Source organism: Triturus cristatus, chromosome 8, assembly GCF_964204655.1.
Source record: "Triturus cristatus chromosome 8, aTriCri1.1, whole genome shotgun sequence".
NCBI classification, from domain to species: Eukaryota; Metazoa; Chordata; class Amphibia; order Caudata; family Salamandridae; genus Triturus; species Triturus cristatus.
Genome location: NC_140591.1, coordinates 1,678,617,001 through 1,678,643,988, shown reverse-complemented (window position 1 = coordinate 1,678,643,988; position 26,988 = coordinate 1,678,617,001). Strand labels below are relative to the sequence as shown.

General features: G+C 48.7%; 1 long non-coding RNA gene across 1 annotated transcript; it reads right to left on the bottom strand.

The window, feature by feature from the left end:
* Nucleotides 1-403: 403 nt before the first annotated feature.
* LOC146808582 (uncharacterized) lies at nt 404-23,545 on the bottom strand. The gene is made up of 4 exons (XR_014968009.1): nt 23,395-23,545; nt 8,672-8,767; nt 3,202-3,300; nt 404-613 (listed from the first exon to the last, which is right to left on the bottom strand). It is a non-coding gene; the product is annotated as an uncharacterized LOC146808582 (long non-coding RNA).
* Between the last annotated feature and the right edge of the window lie 3,443 nt (nt 23,546-26,988).

The following is a 26,988-nucleotide window of genomic DNA, read 5'->3' as shown; positions in this document are numbered from 1 at the left end:
CATCCACTTATCTACCCATAGAGCCACACACACCCACTCACCCACATATACACACAGTTACACAGACACTCACATAATCTAATTAAAATAGAATCACTCATTAATAGTACACAAACTATACTAATGTAACTTTTTTGGTACCATAGTATATATGTTTAACACTCAGAAACGTAAGAAAACACTAACAATCCCAGGACGATGTCATCAGTGATGTCATCAGTGATGTCATTTGGACTGTCATGTGTGATGTCACTGACCATGTCATGAGTGATCTATCATTTTGTATGAGTGAAATCTGAGCCTAACTATAACATCCCTGTAACCTTTGTTTTTCTCAGTGAATATGTATATATATGCATGAAGTATAAAAATCGGTAGTTTATTAAATAGAAAGAGGCATATATTATTGACTGTTTCTTTATTATACATACTCCACAACAGGGTGCCGAATAACATCATAATGCAACAGCATACGGTAATAGTGCAACCACTGGTATATCCTCTGTTGTCACAAAGACGTTGTCCTATTGATCAACCACTCAGGGATGAGCCAGCGACTGGTAGAAGGTGGCGTCCTTGGAGGGAAAGAGACATGCCAGGTGGCCCCATCAGCCTGAAAGGGAAGAATAGAATTAACAAAAGACCATGAGTGGCAGCATGAGCTTCAATGAGCAAACATTCAGCCAGTCACTTGAATCCCACAGCATCTCACACAGGTGATTTCCAAAGTGTATCACAAGTGAGCACGTCCACATAGGTTTCATTGTCATTAGGAAAAGTTGTTAACCTCTGTGTGTCAGATACGGAAATCCCCATTCGATGGTAGAACAGGAGGTGCTCATTACAGGCATGTTTCTAGCCCTTTCATGACTTGCCTGTCCCAGTTTTTACGGGGCTGAAATATTTGTCCTGTGGACTTGAGTGTGTGTGTGACACTCATGTATCCTCATTGAAAGTCATCACTGAATGAAGGTTGGTTTTACCCCAGACTGGGTTGGGGACATCTCTGACAATCTAAAATATTTTCTCTAGCAAGTGGTTCTCCATCTGAAATGTACTGAGGTCTTGAGTGTCCTCTTGTCTGATCTCATCTGAAAGAGATGTTGAGGATGCTGTTGATGGGCTGTTGGAATCTGTAAGTTTCTTGTGCTCACCTGCCTGTTTCTTGGTGAGCTTTGCTGTCTGTGTGTAGCTCCTGTCCTGTGTTACACTGCACTTGTGATGTGCGGGGCACTGGTGGTCAGTGTCCAACAAGTTCACACCCAAGGAACAGATAGTCACTGTCTGGACTCAGTTTGGAGGCAAGTCTTTCACACTGGATCTGTCCATGCTGGTCACCATCGGCTCAAAGACCAATGCAGAGACATGGCTAGGCCTGGGAAGAGGTGAGCATTGTAAAGTTTTGATTGAACTCCTTTGAGATTTTGGGCTCCTGGTTGTTTACATATTTAGCATTGTTATTGTGCATGTGTCTTTCTTTTCTCCCTTTATATGGTAGATACATATTTTATACATTTTATAAATATTTAATACATTTGAATTTTTGTGGGGGCAGTATCTGTGAAATATTTTAAAGGTCAAAATAATTGTATTTCTTACATTCATCACAATTTCCATCTGCTCTGTGTAAGAAGGGTTTTTGTGTGGTAAGACCTCATGAAGACTTGGGTACACATTACCGAGCCCCTTTGAGTCGCTCTTGCCCCAAACAATCTGGTGCATGCGCGATGCAAATTAAAAGAGAGATTTATTAAGCCACGCAAGGCCACTTTGTGTGGCCCTGGGTTGCTTCATAGTTCTCGAGTAATACAACGCTGTGTAAATCGCGGCGTTGCCTTACTCTGCGGTAGGGAGGCGTTTCCATGGGCGTTGCATTCGCCTCTCCAGGTGAGGGGAGAAGGTAACACTTTGGATTGTTTCTGAGGCAAAGACGCACAAGCTTTGGATCAGAGGAGGACCGGCTCCTGCTAATTGTCTTTCGTTCATGATATGTGTGGGACATACTCATTAGTTTGTTCATCAAAATGAATATTGTTGTGTTAACTTCGAGAAGATAGGATTTCTAACACGGTGATATAGTTCATAGACAGAACAATGCAGTGGGGCTGTTAGATGTAAGCACACTGCACCCGGATCTGTGCTGTTCGTTATATCTTTTAGCCCTGAAAAAGTTGTGGTTAATCCCTACACGACAAAACACGTGTTGGCTGGCTAAAGAAGACAGAAAATAAAAGACAACACGACCCCTGATGGTGTCATCACTGAACTGTGAGCTCAGGGGCATGATCTATGCGTCGAAGTAAGCTGTCCAGCCATGGAGCCTATGAGGCTCGACGTCAGAAACTGTGTGGTCCGCTGTCATAAATGAGGTGTTTCAAGCGAGGCCTGTGCGGACAGGGTTGTGCGTCGTACAGGAAATGGAGGGGCAGATTTATAATAACTGGCGCATCCCTGCATATCAGCAGGGATGCGCCAGTTATTTTGCGCCCCAGCTCCGCCATCATGAATGCGCCGCATTTATAATGCGGCGCCCCATGGGGCAAAAGCGGCACAGATGCGTCACGCATCTGTGCCGTAAAAGTGGCGCATTGCTGGAGTTGCGTTGCAAGCGTGACGCAGCTCCAGCAATGCTCTGGGGGGCCCTATCTGCACAATGCTGCGTCAATTCTTACGCCTGCTTCAAGCAGGCGCAGGGTTTTGACGCAGCATGGGTTCAAAAGTGACTGAGTGAAATCTTGTAGATTTCACTCAGCCACTTTTAGGAGGCGTTCCTGCGCCGGAACGCCCCCACCTGCCCTGGAACGCCTACATGTGGTGCAGGGCTTTACAACGTGACGCATCTCCCAGATGCGTCACGTTGTAAATACCCCGCACCATGGCGCAGGATTTGCGGCGCTGCTGCGTCACAAAAGTGACGCAACGGCGGCGCAAAAGTGGCGCAAGTGCAACATAAATCTGCCCCCTAGACTTTTTCCTACGCTTTCCCTGAAGAGTTTCATAGTATTTCAGTAGGTCACATTCTTTTATTGTGAACAAGGTTGATTTGCTACAATGACATTCTCAAGCAGCAGTGTTCATAGTGGGACCCTCCCCCCTAACACAAACACATGAGGGGAGGGCCCTATCCTGGGCCAGCCACTACCCTTTTTCACATTCTTCTGTTGTGCTATTGTCAGGTTTGGACTCTCCATCGACGCTCACCTTCAGATCATGCGCACGCTGTCCCGCCACAAGCCGTTGATTTGCATGTTTTGCCACCGGCACACAGTGCGCCCAGCTTACACGTAAATGCACATATTCCTGGATAAAAAATGAAAGAAGCAAGTAGAGAACATTAAAAACTGGGTGTGAGAATACTAGAACAGCTGTGACCAAGTGGAGCAGTATCTCACATTCTAATCAGGTCCTATGTGCACTGGTGCTTCTAAGAACCAATGCGTCATATCCAACACTACTGCCACAAACAAGATGGTGGAAGGACACCATTGAGACGGTGCTGCCAATGCACAGGGGTTTACTCTGCAGGCATTCAGTCTCATCTTTTATAGCTTGTGTGTGTCCGTACCAAAGGGGCCTGTGAGTCTGTCCAGACAGCTAGGCCCGGTTCCCTCTGAGCAATGAAGACCGTGAGTCTGTCCAGACAGCTAGGCCCGGGTACCTCTATAAAGTGCCACAAAGTGTCTCACAGCTCCTCCTCAGGAGGTGGCAGTTGTCTTCTAGCTGAGAAGGATGTGCCCTGACACAGGGCCGGTGAACACCGGGCGTTCGTACTCTAGCTGTCCCTCACCCAGCAGCCGCAGTAGGACTGGAACAAGCCTAAGGTTGCTTGCACGGCCATAGACACCGCAGGGACTGGGGATGGGCTCCGTGTCCATGGCAGTGCGCCTGCTGTCCACCAACACATGGAGAGACACTGATGAGGGAATACACACTCAAATCGGCTGACACCCAAAGAAATGGAAATATGTGTGGGTCCTTTCATAGCGAAAACGTTGCTATCGAGGCACATGAGGCCAAATGTACATAGACTTCCGGTTGAGATTTCCTAATAGCGATGAGGCTATCGCAAACAGCTATGTACAACAGTGCGATTCCCGATGGGTTGCAAGGGACCTGCCTCGCTAATAGTCATGAGGCAGGACCCATTAGGATTGGCCAACACTGACAGGGATGGCTGCCTGCTGGGGACAGCAGACCACAATGTCTGTGACTGCTTTTTTCATAAAGCAGCTTTATATTACGAAACACAGCCTGTTTTCCTTAAAGGAACACAGGATGCATGTTTTAAAAAAACTGAAACGTTTCCTTTTCATTTTTTAAGAGTAGGCAGGTCTCCGTGGCAGCACAGCCTGCTCAGAAAATGTTTACGCCCAAATTCACATAGGGGAAGGCTCCCTTAGGGACCCTTCTCTTTTGCATACAGGTTACCCCTCCTTCACAGTGTCTGTAAAGTATGAATGTTTTACGACCGGAATCATTATTAGGACTGGACGCCCTTGGCATGACCCTTCCTAATAGTGACTTGCAAACCCAAGTTGCGATTCGGTAATAGCTTACCAAATCGCAAATAGGGCTTTATTAAATGTGCTTTTTTCAGGTCCCAAACGGCCGGATTCTGCGAATCAGACCATTTGTGAGCTGAAAAAAGCTTCGTACATCTGGCCCATTGCGCTGTTCAATGGAAAGGGTATAGAGTGATGGCAAGAAAGACTCGGGAAAGAAGGGTCTCTTCCTTTGCTTCCACATGGGGTACCCAATAAAATCGTGTTTCTACAGGTTGAGTGGCTCCTTAAAGATGGGCCTCAGGTTCTTCTGAAGTGGGGTGTGTAGCATGAGTTGGATATATATATTTATTTGATTTAATGACATTGTGTGGAGTAAGCTACAGAGTGAATTCTCCTTAGGCACCCCACGGCCAAAGGAAAAACCATGGACCAAGGAGATACTTGGACAGAAGGTTGATCCCACCCACCAAATAGAGCGGTTTTCAGCCCCCCCCCCCGCCCCATTGCAGCCTACGAAGATCGGTCCTTTTTAAAGGTCTTAATGCAAGAGGTCCGCTCTTTAGGGCCTTTGGCACCAAAACAGTGACATCCCTTCCAGTCACTCAAGGAACATTAAGACCGGGGATCTACGCGGTCAGACTAGGCAGCGGGTCCGGGTTTGAAACCTGGAGCTAGAAAGGGGCCTTGTTCTTTGTGCATTTGTAGATTACAATGATGATTTTGAATGTGCTCTTTCCATACATTGGCAGCCTGGAATAAGATCTACAGCCAGATGTACGAACATTTCATTTTATGAGTCGCAATTAGAGACTCGCAAGTGGAATGTACTAATGCTTCTCAGACACATTAGCGATTCCCAAACGGGGTCGCAATGGACCTGCCTCGTCAATATTTATGAGGCAGCTTGCAATTTGCGGCTCATTGGGAATGGGAAATAACACAGGGATGGTGGCCAGCTGGGGACAGCAGATCACCATGTCCGTGATTGTTTTTTAATAAAGCTATTTCTTTTTATTGAAATGTAGCCCGTTTTTCTTAAATACGTTTTTCAGAGAAAGCCCTGCTCTGAGGATTTCACCAGCCTTTGGGTTTCATCTGATCCTTTTTTCCTCAATTCTCTTCCATTGCCGTGTTCCTCCTCTCCCACTGCTGTGTGTAAACTTTGAATGCTTGACAACCACCTCCTGCTCTGATGGGAGAGAGGAGTGGGCAAGCACATAATGCCAGCCAAGTGCCCAGAAGTAATGAGAAGGGCATAGAGATCAAGGCACCCTGTCAAGCCTGCTGCATCGGAAGTGGAGCGCAATGTTACATCTGTGTGAAGATATAAGTTTAAGGCATATTGGAGGCTCCGCGCGACCACATGGAGAGGAGCATGGACCGAGTTGACAAGCGGCACACCTTCAGACGCTGTGTTCAGTGGGCCTCTGGGACCTGTATGTGAAGACCATTGCCTTTACCTTTGCTTCTCATGAAAGTGTCAAGATTCTGAGCACCTCTTTGAATTTCAAATGGTTCTTCAGTCACCAATAGTGTGTGTTTTATTTTCAGTATAAGCCAATCTCATGACCAAACGTTCTCTTTCAAGTATCAAATAATTTTGTTCAGGTTCAGACCAACATGGGACAAATGAAAAAATTGAATATTCCAGGCCACCATCATTTCGACTCTCCTTTTCAGAGACCTTTGGTTCTACAATTCACTTTCACAATTAACTGTCTTGACGAATCAAGATGATACAAGATAGGTACTTGTGTAAAAACACTTTTGAGCATATTTAAGGCTTTTTCAATTTGATTTTTCTAACAAAATCCTTTTACATTTCCTTTTTTCAGGACTCAAGTAATACTGTCTATATCTGCAAAGTTCTGAATGATTTGTTGATAAATGTTTACAAACCCCAAGAAACCCCAGAAACTTTGAGTCCCCTTTACATTTGTTGGTGAAGGCCAATCCCTTAGAGAAGACATATTGCTATGATCCATCGAAAGACAAGAATCATTCAGTTTGCTTGAAATTTGACAATACAAGATGAGTACGTTCTTAAAGTTCAGTGTGTTTCTTTGAAAAACAGAATATCATCAAGATTTAGCAATAACAAATTACTCAAAATTTCCGAAAATATGGATGCATGAAGCATTGCACAACCCAAATGGCATTACACAATATTGAAAGGTTATGTGCAGAAAATGATAGCTGCAACAAATGATGGACTGAATTCTGAATAAATCAAACATTCTCCCCCAGTCACAGATATGGGTTAAATCCATCGGTCTTTTGCTCACTTCACCACCCCGGATTGGACCCAGCCATGTGCAAATCAGTCTTGACCCTGCTCCTCATGGGAATGGTCCTGTGATAGCCTGGCTGATGAGGGGTGCTATCCCGAAACCGGTCCCAGGATGCTTGTCTTTGACCTTTGACTGAGTAGGCAAACTCTTCCTCAGAGATACTTGCTTTGCTTCTGTCCCTTGAGTGATCTATGTTTATTTAAGAGCACCAAACGCCTTCATAAGGGCTGGTAGGAAGGTGTAGTAGGACTGTAAGCCAGGGTCAGAACTGATTTCCATAGGAGTAGCCTAAGTCAAGGCAGATCCAGTAATTCCTCCAATCGAGTCACACGCTTATGTTTGACCCAGACTAAACCGTGCAGAGAGAAAAGCTAAATGTACTGGGAATAATTGAAAAACTCTTTTAACGTCATAGGAACACCCACACAAGTTTGGGACTGTGAAGCCAACGTCTGCTTGAGTATTGACTCCTGCATGTGCAATTGTTGTTAACTTGTGCTGGTCCTGAGAAGAATCTATAGTGTTACAGAACTTAAGAAGCAGCATGTCTTGTGATCTTAAGAGGACAGGATGCTTGAACCTTCTGTTGGGTGACCCTATGTAATAAAGGCTCTTTATAAGGCTTGTATACACCATCAGGTAATATCATCATGGTACCCGCTTGGGAAGCGAAGGAAAGCCCCAAGTTTGGCATCTGCTTTCTAACATGCTCTTCTACAAAACTGCTGATGCTGTATGTGTATGGAGTATACAACAGCTCGCAGGACACACCTCCAGAGGCCGGGGACCCCTAAAGCTCCAGAACTGCTCTGGACTTGTGGATTCTCATCAACATGCTGAATGCGGTGTCGCAAGGCGTGCGGGTTGTAAGCCCCATCAATGTTTTTCCCTTTTTGGCTTCTCCAGAGCCTCTGTTAAGCGTCTTGGTGCAGATGTATCAGTATGGTGGATGCGTGGAAGCTTGTGCCATGCTGCCTCTATCTTCTTAGAGTTGAGGGTCATGGAGTAGAAGACACAGTTGATGAACCTGTTGTGGAAGTAGGGAAGAATGCATTTCTGTGAAACATTCTTTTACTTTAGAGTGTTTCTGTTTGTAGGTGCTCAGGCTGAACCTTGTCTTCGCAGAGTGCAGCTTCAAGAAGACCTCCCACATCCAGGATTGGATGATGGAACAGATGTTCTACAGATGGGCAATGTCTCTTCCAGATGCTATCTTCAAACATACCTTGCACAGTTAAGAAGATTGGGTTTAAATATGTCAATGTGTATTGTGTTTATAAATATGTCCAAGAGTGAGTGGTTTACCTACTTGTGTTTTAATGTTGAAGATGCTTAGAAAGGTCAAAACACAGATGGTGTCGCACTATATACTGAGTAATTTGCATCGGTGGCAACACATCTCTGTACTGTGATCACATATATGTGCTACAAATCATGAAACAGAATGCTAATTATCTGTTTTTGATGTCAGAGACTACCTAAAAAACAGACCAAATTGCTATTTATAGTTATTTTTACTGTTTAAGAAGCTCAAACACTTTGCTTCCTTATTGTTTTGCTTTGGATTTTCCAGATTTGACTGATGCTCCATATCCATGATAGAGCTCCGGCTAACCCAGGACCATCTCTCCTTCAGGAAGCAACTCAAGACCTGGCTTTTCGAGCAGTGACGGCCCCCCCTCCCCCAGGGCCTTGAGACCCCCCCCGGGTGAGTAGTGCGCTATACAAATATCATGATTGATTGATTGATTGATCTGTGTACATTTTTAATCCCTCTCTCCTCAATAGTCTTAAAACCAATTAATAAAGAATAAGTAATAACTCAATCGCTCATCACCCCTCAATCTCCTTCCACCTCATTCCATGAACACTCACCGACTTGTTGTACGCAGATCCGGCCACCACATTCGTTTGTTTCGCATGTATGGTCCTTAGGACATCCTTTCCCACATAGATCTGCACATATCCCAGCTACTGACACAAAAAACAGGAAACATTTTTAAACAATGCATATTTTGAACATGTTTGTGATATCAGTGTTATGCAATGCTTAGCAAGACCTCAGCCTTCAACATGCACAGCCCAGCAGGACGTCAGTCTTTCACACCCTCAGTCTACCAGGACCTCAGTCCTCAACACTCGCAGTTCATCATGACTTCAGCTTTCAATACCGCAGTCCAGCGTGACCTCAGCTTTCAAGATGGTCAGTTCAAGTGGATCTTAGCTTTCAATACCCTCAGTTCAATGGGGACTTAGCTTTCATTACCCTCAGTTCAGTAGAGCCTCACCTTTCAATACCCTCAGTCCAGCAGGACCTCTGCTTTCAAGGCCCTTAGATCAGCAGGTCCTCAGAGATCTATACCCTCAGTTTAGCAGGACCTCTGCTTTCAAAACCCCCAGACCAGCAGGACCTCAGTGTTCTATAACCGGAGTCCAGCATGACCTCTGCTTTCAAGGCCCTTAGATCAGCAGGACCTCAGATATCTATACCCTCAGTCCAGCAGGACCTCTGCTTTCAATACCCCCAGATCAGCAGGACCTCAGTGTTCTATACCCTCAGTCCAGCAGGACTTCTACTTTCAATACCCTGAGTCCAGCAGGAATTCTGCTTTCAATACCCTCAGACCAGCAGGACCTCAGTGTTCTATAACCGGAGTCCAGCATGACCTCTGCTTTCAAGGCCCTTAGATCAGCAGGACCTCAGATATCTATACCCTCAGTCCAGCAGGACCTCTGCTTTCAATACCCCCAGACCAGCAGGACCTCAGTGTTCTATACCCTCAGTCCAGCAGGACTTCTACTTTCAATACCCTGAGTCCAGCAGGACCTCAGTGTTCTATACCCTGAGTCCAGCAGGACTTCTGCTTTCAATACCCCAGACAAGAAGGACCTCAGTGTTCTATGCCCTGAGTCCAGCAGGACTTCTACTTTCAATACCCTCAGTCCAGCAGGACCTCTGCTTTCAATACCCCCAGACCAGCAGGACCTCAGTGTTCTATACCCTCAGTCCAGTAGGACTTCTGCTTTCAATACCCCAGACAAGAAGGACCTCAGTGTTCTATGCCCTGAGTCCAGCAGGACTTCTACTTTCAATACCCTCAGTCCAGCAGGACCTCTGCTTTCAATACCCCCAGACCAGCAGGACCTCAGTGTTCTATACCCTCAGTCCAGCAGGACTTCTACTTTCAATACCCTGAGTCCAGCAGGACCTCAGTGTTCTATACCCTGAGTCCAGCAGGACTTCTGCTTTCAATACCCCAGACAAGAAGGACCTCAGTGTTCTATGCCCTGAGTCCAGCAGGACTTCTACTTTCAATACCCTGAGTCCAGCAGGACTTCTGCTTTCAATACCCTCAGACCAGCAGGACCTCAGTGTTCTATACCCTTAGTCCAGCAGGACCTCAGTGTTCTGTACACTCAGTCCAGCAGGACCTCTGCTTTCAATACCCCCAGACCAGCAGGACCTCAGTGTTCTATACCCTCAGTCCAGCAGGACTTCTACTTTCAATACCCTGAGTCCAGCAGGAATTCTGCTTTCAATACCCTCAGACCTGCAGGACCTCAGTGTTCTATAACCGGAGTCCAGCATGACCTCTGCTTTCAAGGCCCTTAGATCAGCAGGACCTCAGATATCTATACCCTCAGTCCAGCAGGACCTCTGCTTTCAATACCCCCAGACCAGCAGGACCTCAGTGTTCTATACCCTCAGTCCAGCAGGACTTCTACTTTCAATACCCTGAGTCCAGCAGGACCTCAGTGTTCTATACCCTGAGTCCAGCAGGACTTCTGCTTTCACTACCCCAGACAAGAAGGACCTCAGTGTTCTATGCCCTGAGTCCAGCAGGACTTCTACTTTCAATACCCTCAGTCCAGCAGGACCTCTGCTTTCAATACCCCCAGACCAGCAGGACCTCAGTGTTCGATACCCTCAGTCCAGCAGGACTTCTACTTTCAATACCCTGAGTCCAGCAGGACCTCAGTGTTCTATACCCTGAGTCCAGCAGGACTTCTGCTTTCAATACCCCAGACAAGGAGGACCTCAGTGTTCTATGCCCTGAGTCCAGCAGGACTTCTACTTTCAATACCCTGAGTCCAGCAGCACTTCTGCTTTCAGTACCCTCAGACCAGCAGGACCTCAGTGTTCTATACCCTTAGTCCAGCAGGACCTCAGTGTTCTGTACCCTCAGTCCAGCAGGACCTCTGCTTTCAAAACCCCCAGACCAGCAGGACCTCAGTGTTCTATAACTGGAGTCCAGCATGACCTCTGCTTTCAAGTCCCTTAGATCAGCAGGACCTCAGAGATCTATACCCTCAGTCCAGCAGAACCTCTGCTTTCAATACCCCCAGACCAGCAGAACCTCAGTGTTCTATACCCTGAGTCCAGCAGGACTTCTACTTTCAATACCCTGAGTCCAGCAGAAATTCTGCTTTCAATACCCTCAGACCAGCAGGACCTTAGTGTTCTATACCCTTAATCCAGCAGGACCTCAGCATTCAATACCCTCAGTCCAGCAGGACCTCTGTTTTCAAGGCCCTTAGATCAGCAGGTCCTCAGAGATCTATACCCTCAGTTTAGCAGGACCTCTGCTTTCAATACACCCAGACCAGCAGGACCTCAGTGTTCTATACCCTTGGTTCAGCAGGACCTCTGCTTTCAAGGCCCTTAGATCAGCAGGACCTCAGAGATCTATACCCTCAGTCCAGCATGACCTCTGCTTTCAAGGCCCTTAGATCAGCAGGTCCTCAGAGATCTATACCCTCAGTCCAGCAGGACCTCTGCTTTCAATACCCCCAGACCAGCAGGACCTCAGTGTTCTATACCCTCAGTCCAGCAGGACTTCTACTTTCAATACCCTCAGACCAGCAGGACCTAAGTGTACTATACCCTTAGTCCAGCAGGACCTCAGCATTCAATACCCCCAGACCAGCAGGACCTCAGTGTTCTATACCCTGAGTCCAGCAGGACTTCTGCTTTCAATACCCTGAGTCCAGCAGGACCTCAGTGTTCGATACCCTGAGTCCAGCAGGACCTCAGCATTCAATACCCTGAGTACAGCAGGACGTCTGCTTTCAATACCCTCAGGTCAACAGGACCGCAGTGTACTATACCCTTAGTCCAGCAGGACCTCAGCATTCAATACTCTCAGTCCAGCAGGACCTTAGCGTTCTACACCCTTAGTCCAGCAGGACCTCAGTTTTCAATACCACAGTCCAGCGGGACCTTCGACTTCAACACCTTCAGCTAAAGAGGGTCTCAGTTTTCTTCAGTCACTGGCTCTTTTTTACAAACATACAGAACATTGTCATGCTGGGCTATGGGGCCCAGTGCTTAGGTGTGTCTCCAAACAAGCACTAGAGACCCAACCTTCATATTATTTCAAACAACACTCTCAGGCAGGGAGCAGTAAACACAGCAAACACACACACACACACACACATATATTTCTTCAGAAAGGTAATCTTCAATTTTCATAAGAATCACTTAAGTCATCACAGAAAAGTTCACAAGGGATTCACACAAATGCAATTTCAAAGAAATCCAATGTATGTGTGGATGCAGGAGACCTTCACCACCATAGAAACAGAACTTCCTGCCATTGTGGTACTAAAATGTAGTTACATTTTGTTTTGATGCTGTATGTTATCAAATTCCTTCTGGTCACCAAGGGGCATATCAGCAACAACCGGCGATAATTGTCGCTAAGCGCACTTAGCGCTAGGATAATTATTGCCGACTAACGTGGATTTTTATCGCTGAGATAGCGTGCTATTAGCAACGCTTATCTCAAAAGCGATAAAAAGCCTAGCGCTAACTGCCAAACGTAAGATTATGACTGGAAACCCAGCGATAATCTCACGAAGTTTGGCGTTAGCTTGTTGATAGGGCCTCACATATTTAGCCATGATATCCACCTTCCATAGGATATCATGACTAAGTCAGTCCTGAAGCAGGCGTAAGGAAAGTAGCGATAACAGGGGTTATCGCTACTTTTCCTGACGCTATGCTTCATAGCGTGGGGCTTGATGATAGAAGAAATGTCGCTTAGCGACATTTGTCATGTCAGGTCAGGAACGCCCACTTTGCATCTCATTAGAGATGCAAAGCTGGGCGTTAAGAATCCGGGCGCGAATGCAAGGTTTCACGCGTTAGCGTGGCCTTGCTAATTAGGCGATAAAATTATCGCCGCTTTTCGCCCGAAAACGGCCGCAAAAGCGGCGATAATTTTATATGACCTCGTTGCTGATATGCCCCCAAGTGTTTTACATTCCAGAGTAACATGAATACCACGTTGATGCTGAAAACGCCTGTTTTAATCCTGGTGATTCCAGCCAGCCTACTGAGCCCCCGCTCCCACTGACCTTAGGGGCATATCTACAAGAGGATATTGCCACCAGAACGTCACATTTAGCGACATCCTGCTGACCATATCCCCTTCTCCTTATTTGCAAAGCGGCATTGAGCCACTTGATGTGGCTTAACGCCTCCTTGTAAAAATGTCCCTTAGTTTCAAGGTGGGCTATGTACGAGATGTTTTGCATCACTCTTGCACCATACAACATGGTGCAAGTGCAACGCAAACCCTGCATACGATTTAGGAAGCCAAGCAAGGGCACTTTGTCTAGTCCTGAGCGGCTCCACAAATCTGTACCAAAGCAACGCCGCGCAAATCACTGAGTTGCCACTCTCTGCCCTGGGAAGGCGTTCCATGGGTGGTGCGTGAGTGTTCCCATGCAACTCTCATAGTTTTTGACGCATTGCCAGATGTACCAGAACTGGTAGACTTGGGAATGCATCAAAAAGATACGCCTTCTCAAAGGAGGCAGAACGAGGAGAAATATCTATATAGTGACTAAAGAGCAGTCTCACATGCAATCGACTGAGAGACTCATTCTTTTGTCAAAGGAAAGAAATCTAGAGCGGCATGCCGTGTTTTGCTTGCACCCTACTGCATTATTGCATTTGAATGATGTGGCCATGTTAGGTGAGGGAAAACCTCCCAGGAACCAATAGGATTGCAGCAAGCACTTCTGTCCAATCAAATAGTTTGGGAAGGAAGAGCAACGTGTGGGTGGAGCCAAAGCCCCTCTCTCAGTCCTACTTCTATAGGATCCTAAAGCTGGTGTTTTGGTGTATCCTTCAGGGGAAGAGAACAAGCAGCTCATCTGATGCCATTTCGTAATGTGGCTGTGGGAGGCTGTCTCGTCATTAATAAACAGGGAGACTAGCTTTAAAATCCATACTTTAATTTTGCAACAGGAGAGGAAACTGTGGAGTTTCTGAACAGAAAAAAAATATAGATGACACCAACGCTGGTGGGAAACCCCCCCAGGGAGTCAGGGTTTTTAGTTTTTCATCTTTGGAAACTAAACTCCAACTTTGTAAGTTTGTTTTTCAGAAAATAAAAGCGTTTGCTGAGCGGCCAAACTGCTGTGAAACATGGCTGCCTCTCACCAAACTTTCACTGTCTTCAGTGGTGCAGACATGACACGAAATCCTCTGGAGGCACAGACATGCCAGCCAATCTTTAAATGACGCCCAATGAGAGTCGAGCTGTCCCCCAATCCCACAGCGCCACCCTGAGGGCAGGGGGGACAGTGAGCCACGAAATCCTCTGGAGGCACAGACATGCCAGCCAATCTTTAACCTCTTCGGTGCCCGTGACGAGCTGGACTCGTCATGGGCCGCGGTGGCGCTGTGCCCATGACGAGTCCAGCTCGTCACAAACCCCGCCCGCTAATGTAACGGCCGGCACAGGGCGGGGAAAGGGGCGGGCACCGAAGGGGCTAAATGACGCCCAATGCCAGCCAATCTTTAAATGACGCCCAATGAGAGTGGAGCTGTTCCCCCAATCCCACAGCACCTAGCTTGCTGGGTGTGTGAGAGCCTTAGTTCCGACAAGGGGATTTCCCCCCCTTCTTTGCATTTACATAAGTAATCATAAGTGACTCACTCTACTCTACGATATCTCCTCTGCTTTATCTTGAATCATAGAGGAACTTCGTACCCATATTTATCATTGTGTCATGCAGCGCAGCAAGTCACCTTGCTTCTCTGCACTGCGCGATAGCGAAAGGGAAGGAATGCTCCTTACTTTACATTGTACGGTGCACTCGTACCTTTTCCCAGTGCTGGCACACAATGTACTGCCTTGCGCCAGCGCAGCCACCCTTTCACCATGGTGCAGGGGTGCCTGCGTTGTAAGCAGGATTTTTGTTTGTGCAGGAAAGGACACCTCCCTGCACAAAAACAATCTCCTGATGCATTGTCCTCTTTCTATGTGAATGCTGCACACATAGAAAGAGGACAAAGTGAGGAGTAATAAAGGTATTTCAGCTTGTTATGCCTCACCTTGGCAGGAGTAGCAGTTTGGCGCATTCCCGGCTCTAGCAATTATGTGGAATTTAGGAATGTGTCAAAATCCATGGTTTTTGCGTGGGAACACCCACGCACCACCCATGGAATACCTTTCTGGGGCAGATTAATGCAATCTAGTGATTTCTGCTGTGGTGAGTTACTCTGGATTTATCAAGACACTCAGGGCCACACAAGGGGGCCTTGAGTGGCTTGATAAATCGCATCTTAAGGGTTGTGTCACTTTCGCACCCGGTTGCGTGGTGCAAACGTGACGCAACCCTTTGATAAATAGGGCCCCTGAATGGTAATGGGAATGCGTATGTGTAGATGTAAAGGTGCAGGTGTAAATGTGAAGGGGTATGTGTGGATGTGAAGATGCAGGTGTAAATGTGAAGGGTGTGTGTGGATGTGAAGATGCAGGTGTAAATGTGAAGGGTGTGTGTGGATGTGAAGATGCAGGTGTAAATGTGAAGGGTGTGTGTGTATTGATATGAAGGGATGTGAGTGAGTGTGAAGGCATACATGAGACTTCGAAGGCCTTACATGAATGTGAAGGGTTATGTGTGAATATGAAGAGAACTATGTGAATGAGAAGAGGTGATTGTGAGTATGAATGGGTATGTGTGAATGTGAAGAGAAGTGTGCGTGTGTGATGTGAGAACATGGACTGATATGTGTGTCAATGTGAATTAGTGTGGTTGAATTTCAAGGCATATTTACTTGTGGGACACCCCCGCGCCGCACGGCCACCAGCTGCTGTGTGTGCCCCCTCGCCTTGCCCTCTGCCTCGCTGCCTGCCTCGCTGCCGGCTGACGCCGCTGGCGTCTGTTTTTGCTTGTTTTGTCTAGCATTTGTGCTTGTTTGAACTGCATTTTCCTCCCGTGTTAGCAGCTTTTGTCTGACTTTTGTGACTGTATTTTTTCTAGTCAGTTTCTGCATTCTCCTCCCGTGTTAGCAGCTTTTGTCTGACTTTTGTGCTTGTTTTGTCTAGCATTTGTGCTTGTTTGAACTGCATTTTCCTCCCGTGTTAGCAGCTTTTGTCTGACTTTTGTGCCTGTATTTTTTTTCTAGTCAGTTTCAGCCCTTTGCGTTCTCCTGCCTGTCTGCCCGCCTACCTCGCCGCCCTCCGCCTTCCCTCCCCGCTCCCCGCTTCCCGCCACCACCGCTGACCACGCCCCTTTGTCCTTTCTGTTCCCTCCCCGCTCCCGCCTCCCGCCTCCCAGCTGCCCCGCCCACCCGCGCACTTGGCCTTATATGGCGACCGTGCGACGCAGGTGAGTGTGACCCACTTGTGGGACACCCCCGCGCCGCACGGCCACCAGCTGCTGTGTGTGCCCCCTCGCCTTGCCCTCTGCCTCGCTGCCTGCCTCGCTGCCGGCTGACGCCGCTGGCGTCTGTTTTTGCTTGTTTTGTCTAGCATTTGTGCTTGTTTGAACTGCATTTTCCTCCCGTGTTAGCAGCTTTTGTCTGACTTTTGTGCCTGTATTTTTTCTAGTCAGTTTCTGCATTCTCCTCCCGTGTTAGCAGCTTTTGTCTGACTTTTGTGCTTGTTTTGTCTAGCATTTGTGCTTGTTTGAACTGCATTTTCCTCCCGTGTTAGCAGCTTTTGTCTGACTTTTGTGCCTGTATTGTTTTCTAGTCAGTTTCAGCCCTTTGCGTTCTCCTGCCTGTCTGCCCGCCTACCTCGCCGCCCTCCGCCTTCCCTCCCCGCTCCCCGCTTCCCGCCACCACCGCTGACCACGCCCCTTTTTCCTTTCTGTTCCCTCCCCGCTCCCGCCTCCCAGCTGCCCCGCCCACCCGCGCACTTCGCCTTATATGGCGACCGTGCGAACGCGCAGCGGTCACGCGCAGCGGGCGCGCCGATTGTGCGCCGAAGGCGCGCCAAAGGTAAGCCCGTCTGCGCCCGTCCGCGACCGGACCGCGCCCAGCGCCAGGACCCCTGGCCAACGAAGATCCCGACCGACCCGCCTGACGTACTCCGCCGCCACCCTCACCGCACTCAACACCGGCCGACTCCCAGAATGCCATCAAGCCACTCCACGACGTACCCACGGACCTTTCAGCTGCCACGCCTGCAAGTTCACCTGCATCCGGACCAGCCTCGCACCAGCACCCACCAAGTCGAACACCAGCAGCACCCACCTCAAGTGCATCCTGCTCAACACCCGCTCCGTCCACAGACACGCCATCGAACTCTGGAACCTTCTAGACGCCACAGCCCCTGACGTTGCCTTCCTCACGGAGACCTGGATGAACGCCTCTTCAGCTCCCGACATCGCCATCGCTATCCCAGAGGGCTACAAGGTCGTCCGGAGGGACCGAAACGCCAACCAGATGGGAGGAGGCATCGCCATCATCCACAGGAACACCATCCGTCTCACGACCAGCACCGACAACACCCTGACCAGCGCCGAACACCTGCATTTCCAGATCCACACCAACCCGAACACCACCCTCAGAGGCACCCTGATCTACCGACCCCCTGGACCACGCACACAATTCAGCGAGGACATCGCCGACTTCGTCAGCCCGCATGCCCTCCCCTCCGCCGACTACATCCTCCTGGGAGACCTCAACTTCCATCTGGAACAACAACGACCGCAACACCAGCACCCTGCTCGACAACCTCGCCAACCTGGGACTCAAGCAACTGGTGTCCACCCCCACCCACCTCGCCGGACACACACTCGACGCAGTCTTCTCATCCAGCACAGACATAGACTTCAGCCACGCCACAGAGCTTCAATGGACGGACCACAGCTGCGTCCACTTCACCTTCAAGAGAACGACGACCCACCAACACCAGCAACAGGCAGCCCGCAGAAGCTGGAACAAGATCACAGCAGACCAGCTCGCCACCTCCCTGAACCAGCACCCTCCTGCCAGCTCAGCGAACCCCAGCCAAGCCGCCGACAACCTCACGAAGTGGATCAGCAACTGCGCGGACGAACTCGCCCCACTGAGGACCCCGCCTAGCAGACCCGGCAGCAAGAAGGCCCCATGGTTCACCGACGAACTCAAGAGCTCCAAGAAGAACTGCCGAGCCCTCGAGAAAGTCTGGAGAAGGGAACCGACACCAGACAACAGGACCTCCTTCAAACTTGCCACCCGGAAACACCACCAGCTGATCCGCGCCGCCAAGAAAACAGCATTCAAAGACCGGTTGGACAACAACGCACACAACTGCAAGGAACTCTTCAACATCGTGAAAGAGCTTTCCAACCCCAGCGCAGGAAACAACGACATCACCCCATCACTAGACCTCTGCAACTCCCTCGCTTCATACTTCCACAACAAGATCGCGGACATACATAACAGCTTCAACAACCAACCAACGCACACCATGACCGAACAACCACCCCCCACCACCACCCTCCACGCCTGGACCCCGATCAGCACCGAAGACACCATCCACACGATGAACTCCATCCACTCCGGATCACCGACCGACCCCTGCCCTCACCACGTCTTCAACAAGGCCGACGCTGTCATCGCACCCCACCTGCGAGACATCATCAACACTTCCTTCGACACCACCATCTTCCCTGAGAGCTGGAAGCACGCCGAACTCAGCGCCCTACTAAAGAAACCTACAGCGGACCCCACCGACCTCAAGAATTACCGCCCCATCTCGCTCCTCCCGTTTCCAGCCAAAGTCATCGAGAAGACCGTCAACAAGCAGATGGCCGCCTTCCTCGAGACAAACGGATCCCTCGACCCCTCACAGTCCGGCTTCCGAGCCAATCACAGCACCGAGACCACCCTCATCGCCGCCACCGATGACATCCGAGCCCTGATGGACAATGGAGAAACAGCGGCCCTCATCCTCCTAGACCTCTCTGCGGCATTCGACACGGTCTGCCACCGCACCCTAGTACGGCGCCTCAGCAACATCGGAATCCAGGACAAGGCGCTGGACTGGATCATCTCCTTCCTCGACGGAAGAACACAGAGAGTCCGCCTACCACCGTACAAGTCAGAGGCCTCCGAAGTCACCTGCGGCGTCCCTCAAGGATCATCTCTGAGCCCCACCCTCATCAACGTCTACATGAGCCCCCTCGTGGCCATCGTACGCAAACACAACCTCAGCATAATCTCCTACGCCGACGACACCCAACTGATCCTCTCCCTGACCAACGACCCCGCCGCCGCCAGATCCAACCTGCACGAAGGGATGAAAGAGGTAGCCGAGTGGATGACGACCAGCCGCCTGAAACTGAACTTGGACAAGACGGAGGTCCTCATCCTGGGCTCCTCACCCTCCGCCTGGGACGACTCCTGGTGGCCTCCCGCCCTGGGCACCGCACCCAAACCGACAGACCATGCACGCAACCTGGGCTTCCTCCTGGACTCCTCCCTCTCCATGACCAGGCAAGTCAACAACGTCTCCTCGGCGTGCTTCAACATCCTACGCATGCTACGGAAGATCTTCTGGTGGATCCCACCGAGACCAGGAAGACCGTCACCCAGGCCCTCGTCACCAGCCGACTGGACTACGGCAACGCCCTCTACGCCGGTACCACCGCCAAGCTCCAGAAGAGACTCCAGCGGATCCAGAACGCCTCAGCCAGACTCATCCTCGACATCCCACGAACCAGCCACATCTCCGGACATCTGAGAGACCTTCACTGGCTCCCCGTCAACAAAAGAATCACCTTCCGCCTCCTCACCCACGCACACAAAGCCCTACACGACCAAGGCCCGAGCTACCTCAACAGCCGAGTCAACTTCCACGCTCCCAAACGCCACCTCCGATCAGCCAACCACGCCCTCGCCGCCGTCCCCCGCATCCGAAGAGCGACTACAGGAGGAAGGTCCTTCTCCTACCTGGCCGCCAAGACCTGGAACTCCCTCCCTACCGACCTGCGCCTGACCCAAGACCACCTCTCCTTCAGGAAGAAGCTGAAGACCTGGCTGTTCGAGCAGTAGCGGGACCCCCCCCTCCCCCCCCCCAGCGCCTTGAGACCCTACGGGTATGTAGCGCGCTTTACAAGTGTCACTGATTGATTGATTGAATGTGAAATCTTGTCTGTGAATGTGAAGGTGTGTATATTTTTATGAGCCTGCAGTGCGTAACGCCAATTCATTTACCCAGATGTGTTTCTTAGTTAGGCCCTGATATACAAAGGTGTCACGTGACACAGCACAGCACTGCGCTGCCTTGTGTGACATGGATAGAGCAGGAGAGCACCATAGCCAGAGAGATATGCCACTCACCTCCTCTCCCCCTAGTGCCAAGCACAACGAACACACCTTTGCGCCTTGTGCACCACATGACATCAAAACTTTTCCTACTTTGTGTGTGCGCTGTATAGTGCAGCACACATGCAACGTCGGGGAAAAATAGGGAGAAAAGAAAACATTTTTCCTTTTAAAGCCTGCTTTCCAGCAGCGCTGCTTTTTGGTGCAAATCCCTGCCCACTAATGTTACTTGATATTTTTTTGCATCAAAAGCCATGGGTGGTTGCATGGGTACGTGCATGTACCACCCATGTAATGCCGCCTTGACGCTAAGTAAATCAAAGCAGCCGTCTGTACCGGTTTGCATTACTTTGCCATACAAGCCAACTCAAATACCAGTTTGCCTCGGTTTGTAAATCCCCAAAAAGGTTTTGAGTCGGATTTGTGTTAAAAACCCAACGCAAAACCTTTGTAAATATTGGTGCAAGTGATTTACTTACAGATGGTGCAGCTTTAAAATAGTGGCAAGGTCTGTTTGTTTTTGATTCTGAGCTGAGCTGTCCGTAAAATGAAGTGTAAAGAATCGCTCTTATAACAAGTCTCTTTCATAAGCTTTGCTTCTCGATCCTGGCCTAACAAAGCCATCGCCTCCTCCCTTCCTCAGCTCTCCCTCCCGTCCTTCCTTCCACCCACACCACCTTCTCAAAACCTCCCCTTGCATTCTGACCTGGTCATGACATGGTACATTCCATGGGGCAGATTTACGACGACTGGCGCATCCCTGCAAATCAGCAGGGATGCGCCAGGTAAGATGCGTCATGCGAGTTAACCCTTGCGCCACCACAGATGCGCCGCATTTAGTATGCGGCGCATCGTGGTGCAGGGATAAATAGATATATGACGCATCTCCCGTCGCAATGCACGATGCAACTCCTGCAATGCTCGTGGCCTGCCCATACATAACGTGGTGCATCACACCTTACACCTGTTTCAAGCAGGTTCAAGGTTTTGACGCAGCGGCGTCGGAAAAGTGACTGAGTGGATTCTTGTAGATTTCACTCAGGCACTTTACCGAGGCTTTACTGTGCCGGAACACCCCCCCCCCTGCGTCGGAACGCCCACATGAAACCTGATGCAGGTTTCATGTGGCGTACGGCTTTACAACGTGACGCATATCCCTAGATGCGTCACGTTGTATATAGGGCGAAACGTGGCCCATGGTTTATGCCGCCTGTGCGTCACAGAAGTGACACAACGGCGGTGTAAAAGTGGCGCAAGGGGCTCGTAAATCTGCCCCTATGTACGGAACACTACACGTTGACAACATGAAGCGCTCATTCACTCTACCTCTCCGGTTACATAAAACATGGAGGCTTTTTCCTCTTTTGGATCCCGTGAAGCATAAAGGGTCCGGGATCCAATCATATACAGCTGCGCATGCGCAGTGTAGAGCTGATTGCCTCTTATTCTGCATCTGGGGTGTCTCAAATTCATACAGATGAGATAACTCGGAATTTCTTCTCGTTAAAGCATTAAGTGGACAAAGCTCAAGTCTGAAACAGCAAGGATTGGCTCCCTCTGATTCCGACTTCTTCTGTCTAAATGTCATGCCTTGACTCGAAGAAACTGCAGGTTATGTATGACCTTTAGACACACCTCACCAGAGCATCTACCCATGCCTCTGAGTCTCAGCTCTCTCTCTCTCTCTACCTGATGGACTCTGTTTCCGTATCTCAACCTCTCTCCCCTCTCTCTCGTTACCTGATGGACTCTCTCTCTGTATTTCCACCTCTCTCCCCTCTCTCTTTACCTGATGTACTCTATCTTTGTATTTCCACCTCTCTCCCCTCTCTCTTTACCTGATGGACTCTGTCTCTGTATTTCCAACTCTCTCCCCTCTCTCTTTACCTGATGGACTCTGTCTTCTGTAGTCCTTCCTCTCTCCCCTCTCTCTCTTTACCTGATGGACTCTCTCTCTGTATTTCCACCTCTCTCCCCTCTCTCTTTACCTGATGGACTCTCTCTCTCTGTATTTCCACCTCTCTCCCCTCTCTCTTTACCTGATGGACTCTGTCTCTGTATTTCCAACTCTCTCCCCTCTCTCTTTACCTGATGGACTCTGTCTTCTGTAGTCCTTCCTCTCTCCCCTCTCTCTCTTTACCTGATGGACTCTCTCTCTGTATTTCCACCTCTCTCCCCTCTCTCTTTACCTGATGGACTCTCTCTCTCTGTATTTCCACCTCTCTCCCCTCTCTCTTTACCTGATGGACTCTGTCTCTGTATTTCCAACTCTCTCCCCTCTCTCTTTACCTGATGGACTCTGTCTTCTGTAGTCCTTCCTCTCTCCCCTCTCTCTCTTTACCTGATGGACTCTGTCTCTGTATTTCCACCTCTCTCCCCTCTCTCTCTTTACCTGATGGACTCTGTCTCTGTATTTCAAGCTCTCTCCCCTCTCTCTTTACCTGATGGACTCTGTCTTCTGTAGTCCTTCCTCTCTCCCCTCTCTCTCTTTACCTGATGGACTCTGTCTCTGTATTTCCACCTCTCTCCTCTCTCTCCCTTTACCTGATGGACTCTGTCTCTGTATTTCCACCTCTCTCCCCTCTCTCTCTTTACCTGATGGACTCTGTCTCTGTATTCTGTATTTCCACCTCTCTCCCCTCTCTCTCTGTACCCGATGGACTCTGTCTCTGTATTTCCACCTCTCTCCTCTCTCTCCCTTTACCTGATGGACTCTGTCTCTGTATTTCCACCTCTCTCCTCTCTCTCTCTTTACCTGATGTACTCTATCTCTGTATTTCCACCTCTCTCCCCTCTCTCTCTTTGCCTGATGGACTCTGTCTCTGTATTTCCACCTCTCTCCCCTCTCTCTCTTTACCTGATGAACTCTGTCTCTGTAGGTCTTCCTCTCTCGCTCTCTCGCCCCTGCCACCTAACCACCTCCCCTTTCAAGTAACCCAGATGATGTGCTGCTGAAGTGGACCTATTAGAGCACATAAGCCACCCTCAAGTCCCCCTCCACTCTGGATTGCTAAGAAGTAATAATGTTTCTGGCTCTTACCTTGTGGTGCTGAGAACACTTCCCCTGCCCAGAGGGCGAGCACAGTGAGGAGGAGGAGGCAGCCTGCTTTCTTCATGGTAGTGCTGGAGACGGTGGTGAATGGTCTCTGGAGCTCAGCTTGCATGGATTTTATAGACCCCTGGGTGGGTTTCTCACAGCTTGCGTTGTTGATGACACCCTTGTGGCAGTTTACGAGCGTTGCCTGAGGGAGGCCACGCCAGTGCCAGGTGTTGCAACTGTAATACCTCCCAGCAGCATTACATGTTCCCCTTGAGCAGTGTTTCTTTATGTTAATTCATTGTTTCATAATTTAGACAGGTGTTCCTGTTGCATTAAAGGAACAGTATCCTATCGTGTAGCGCCACGTGTGATTCCGACCGCTGTCTGATCTACATGTCCTTTGCAATCTGGCACATTCCGACATCTGTAGGAACAAACTAGATTTCTTCACCATTTGGGGAGAAGCCCAGCACTGACGCCTCTTGCAACATTTGTCCCATTTCCTTTCTTCCAAACTTGCCTCAGCTGCCTGGGCACTTGGATCATTGCCAAGTCCTTCTCTTTTGACTCCAGCTCTCCTCCTCTTCCCTCTCAGCCTCTCCTCAATCTCTTGAAGCTTCTCTGCCCTCTGTCACAGATCACCTCACACCTTTCCATGGTTCCATGCCAGACTAGAGACTGCAAGAAGGCCATACTCAAAATACTGTAGGTGACATATCGAAGACCAAGGCATCAACAAAGCAGGTCATGAGATGCGCAGGAACGCCGAAGCTCACCCATGGGATGCTGAAGCTCACCCATGGAACGCCGAAGCTCACCCATGGAACACCGAAGCTCACCACGGCACGCCGATGCTCACCCATGGAACGCCGAAGCTCACCCATGGAACGCCGAAGCTCACCACGGCACGCCGAAGCTCACCCATGGAACGCCAAAGCTCACCATGGAACCCCGAAGCTCACCCATGGAACGCCAAAGCTCACCCATGGAACGCCGAAGCTCACCCATGGAACGCCGAAGCTCACCCATGGAATGCCGAAGCTCACCACGGCACGCCGAAGCTCACCCATGGAACGCCGAAGCTCACCACGGCACGCCGAAGCTCACCCATGGAACGCCGAAGCTCACCCATGGAACGCCGAAGCTCACCACGGCACGCCGAAGCTCACCCATGGAACGCCGAAGCTCACCCATGGAACGCCTTTCCAGGACAGTCAAGGCAGCGTCTTGACCAACCTGCATGACTCCAGATTTACCAACCAGCGTGTTTGCTTGGTAAATCGGACTTGAGTATTGCGTTGCCCTTGCAATACCATGTGTAACTCAAGGGAAACACGATACAGGGCTAAATCAGGCCCCCTATTCTGAAGGAACACGTTGTTAAAAACAAAGCGAGGGCTCTAAAGAAAGTCACACCAATACTTCCAGAAAGAGACTTCAGAATTGCTGTTGAAGCCCTTGTGCTCTCGCATCTGGATGGTGGCAATGCCGAGGTCTCCCAGACTCCACACTCGGCACCCATTAGGGGCATTGTGCACACCACAACACATCTCGTCCAGGGCCTGAAAAAATAAGATGCATAAATGCATAACCTTACCTTAACTCTACATCTATGTTTGTTCACAATACACAGTCAAATCAAATCAAATCAAAGCAAGCTTTATTCGATTAAAAAGATAATCATAAAAGCACATTCAGAATTCAATACAGTCAAAGACAAAAGACACATGTAACTAATAAATAAAAGAGGATGAACCTCAAAAAGAATGAATTTTACAAAGCAAATCCTTACATAAAAATAGTCTTCCTACATTTAAAAACAGACTTTAAAAACGATGTAACTGCTAACGTTATGAGCTCTTCCCCAGGGATTGCAGAACCAGAAAAGCTGGGCGACATTGTTCAGGCCTAATGTTCCGAGCGCCGGGGGTATCCTCCGTTTCCTCTGGTGTATATAAAATTTACAAAAGAATAAGACGAGCACGGTAGATTGTGCGGACACGCCATCACATGGGCAATTGGACAGTTGCCTAGACCAATCATTAATTGTTAGAAAGCTGAAAAGCCTATGAACAATAGACATCCTAAAACGTGTTAATAAAAATCTATCAAAATCGGGGGTTACATATGTTAAATACGGCTGTATCTTAAAAGTAATAAGAATGTTTTGATGTGCCAGGACTGAGATTTTATGGATCTCTGTATTTAGTCTTATATTTTCGAGATGGTGCAAACAACTAGGTTTCAGAGACTTCCTGTTTAATTTAGTCAGGCTACTAGGATTATCAAAATATTCTGGATGGCCTAATTTACGCGAAAAATCTTTAATATGCGTAAGCCATCCTATATGAAAGGCCCCATCTAGCGCACAGCAGTCTGTGATCCCTTGGCAGTTTAGGCTAGTCTGTTCTGAGGTCCAGATGTGATGCCAGAGGAGAAATGGCTGAATGCCAATGGCATCTTCTATGTGCGATAAGCCCAACTCCATGTGACAATTAAAAGTAGAAATGCTAGCCGGAAGAGCAAGCAGATGTCTAAGAAATCTATTTTTGATCTTTTGTATGGAGGTCACATCTACATATCCCCAGATACCTGCTCCGTAGGTCGCTATTGATACACATTTAGCTTTATGAATGTGGAGCAGTTTAGTGGGGGGATGTCTACCTAATTTTCTACCAAAATTGATCAGAGCTGTCGGGCCTTATAAAACAACATTCTTCGTAAATTTACAGCCTTTGACCATGAACCAGTACGGTCAAATGAACCCCCAGATATGAAAAAGTATTGGCACAGGTTAAGCTATTCTCTTCAAGACAGAAAGGGCGGCTCCTATTACTCCCCTGACCACATTTTAGTCTAAAAGTTTTAGATGAATTATCTGTAAGTCCCCAGTTGGACATGAAATTTACAAAGCTATTTAAAACCGTCTGGAGACTATTTGGGGTGCGGGCCATAAGCACCACATCGTCAGCATACATTAGCACAGGGAGAGGACAGTTCCCTGCCCCTGGCAGGTCCTGGCATTCCTTTCGCAAGGTCTGATCTAAGCTGTTAATATACAGGGTAAAAATGAGGGGTGCCAAGATGCAGCCCTGCTTTACTCCTCTGCCTACAGTAAAAAAATCAGTACACTCTCCCCCCATCCCAAAACACACCATAGCTCTCGCCTTGATATAAAATTCAAGCATTAAAGAAATTAGAGATAGTTCTCTAAAATCGGCCATAGTTTGTTGTGAATGACGCAATCAAACGCGGCGGATAAATTCACAAAGGCTAGATAAAGAGGAACCCTTTTAGCCTTAGTGTATTTGGTGATAATTAATTCTAAGTTTAGGCACAGGTCTTTCGTTCCCAGGCCCTTACGGAAGCCGTACTGGATACTGCTAATGATAGAGTGTTCATCTGCCCAAGCCTGTATTCTAGGTAAAATTACTCTTCCAATTTATTTAACCGTAGAGTCTAAGAGCGATATAGGGCGATTGCATGCAGGATTATGCCTATCCCCCTTTTTAAAATTAGGGCCCAAAATCGATTCGCTCCAAGTAGTAATAAGACTTGTTGATATGCATGCATTAATAACGTGAGTTAAAAATA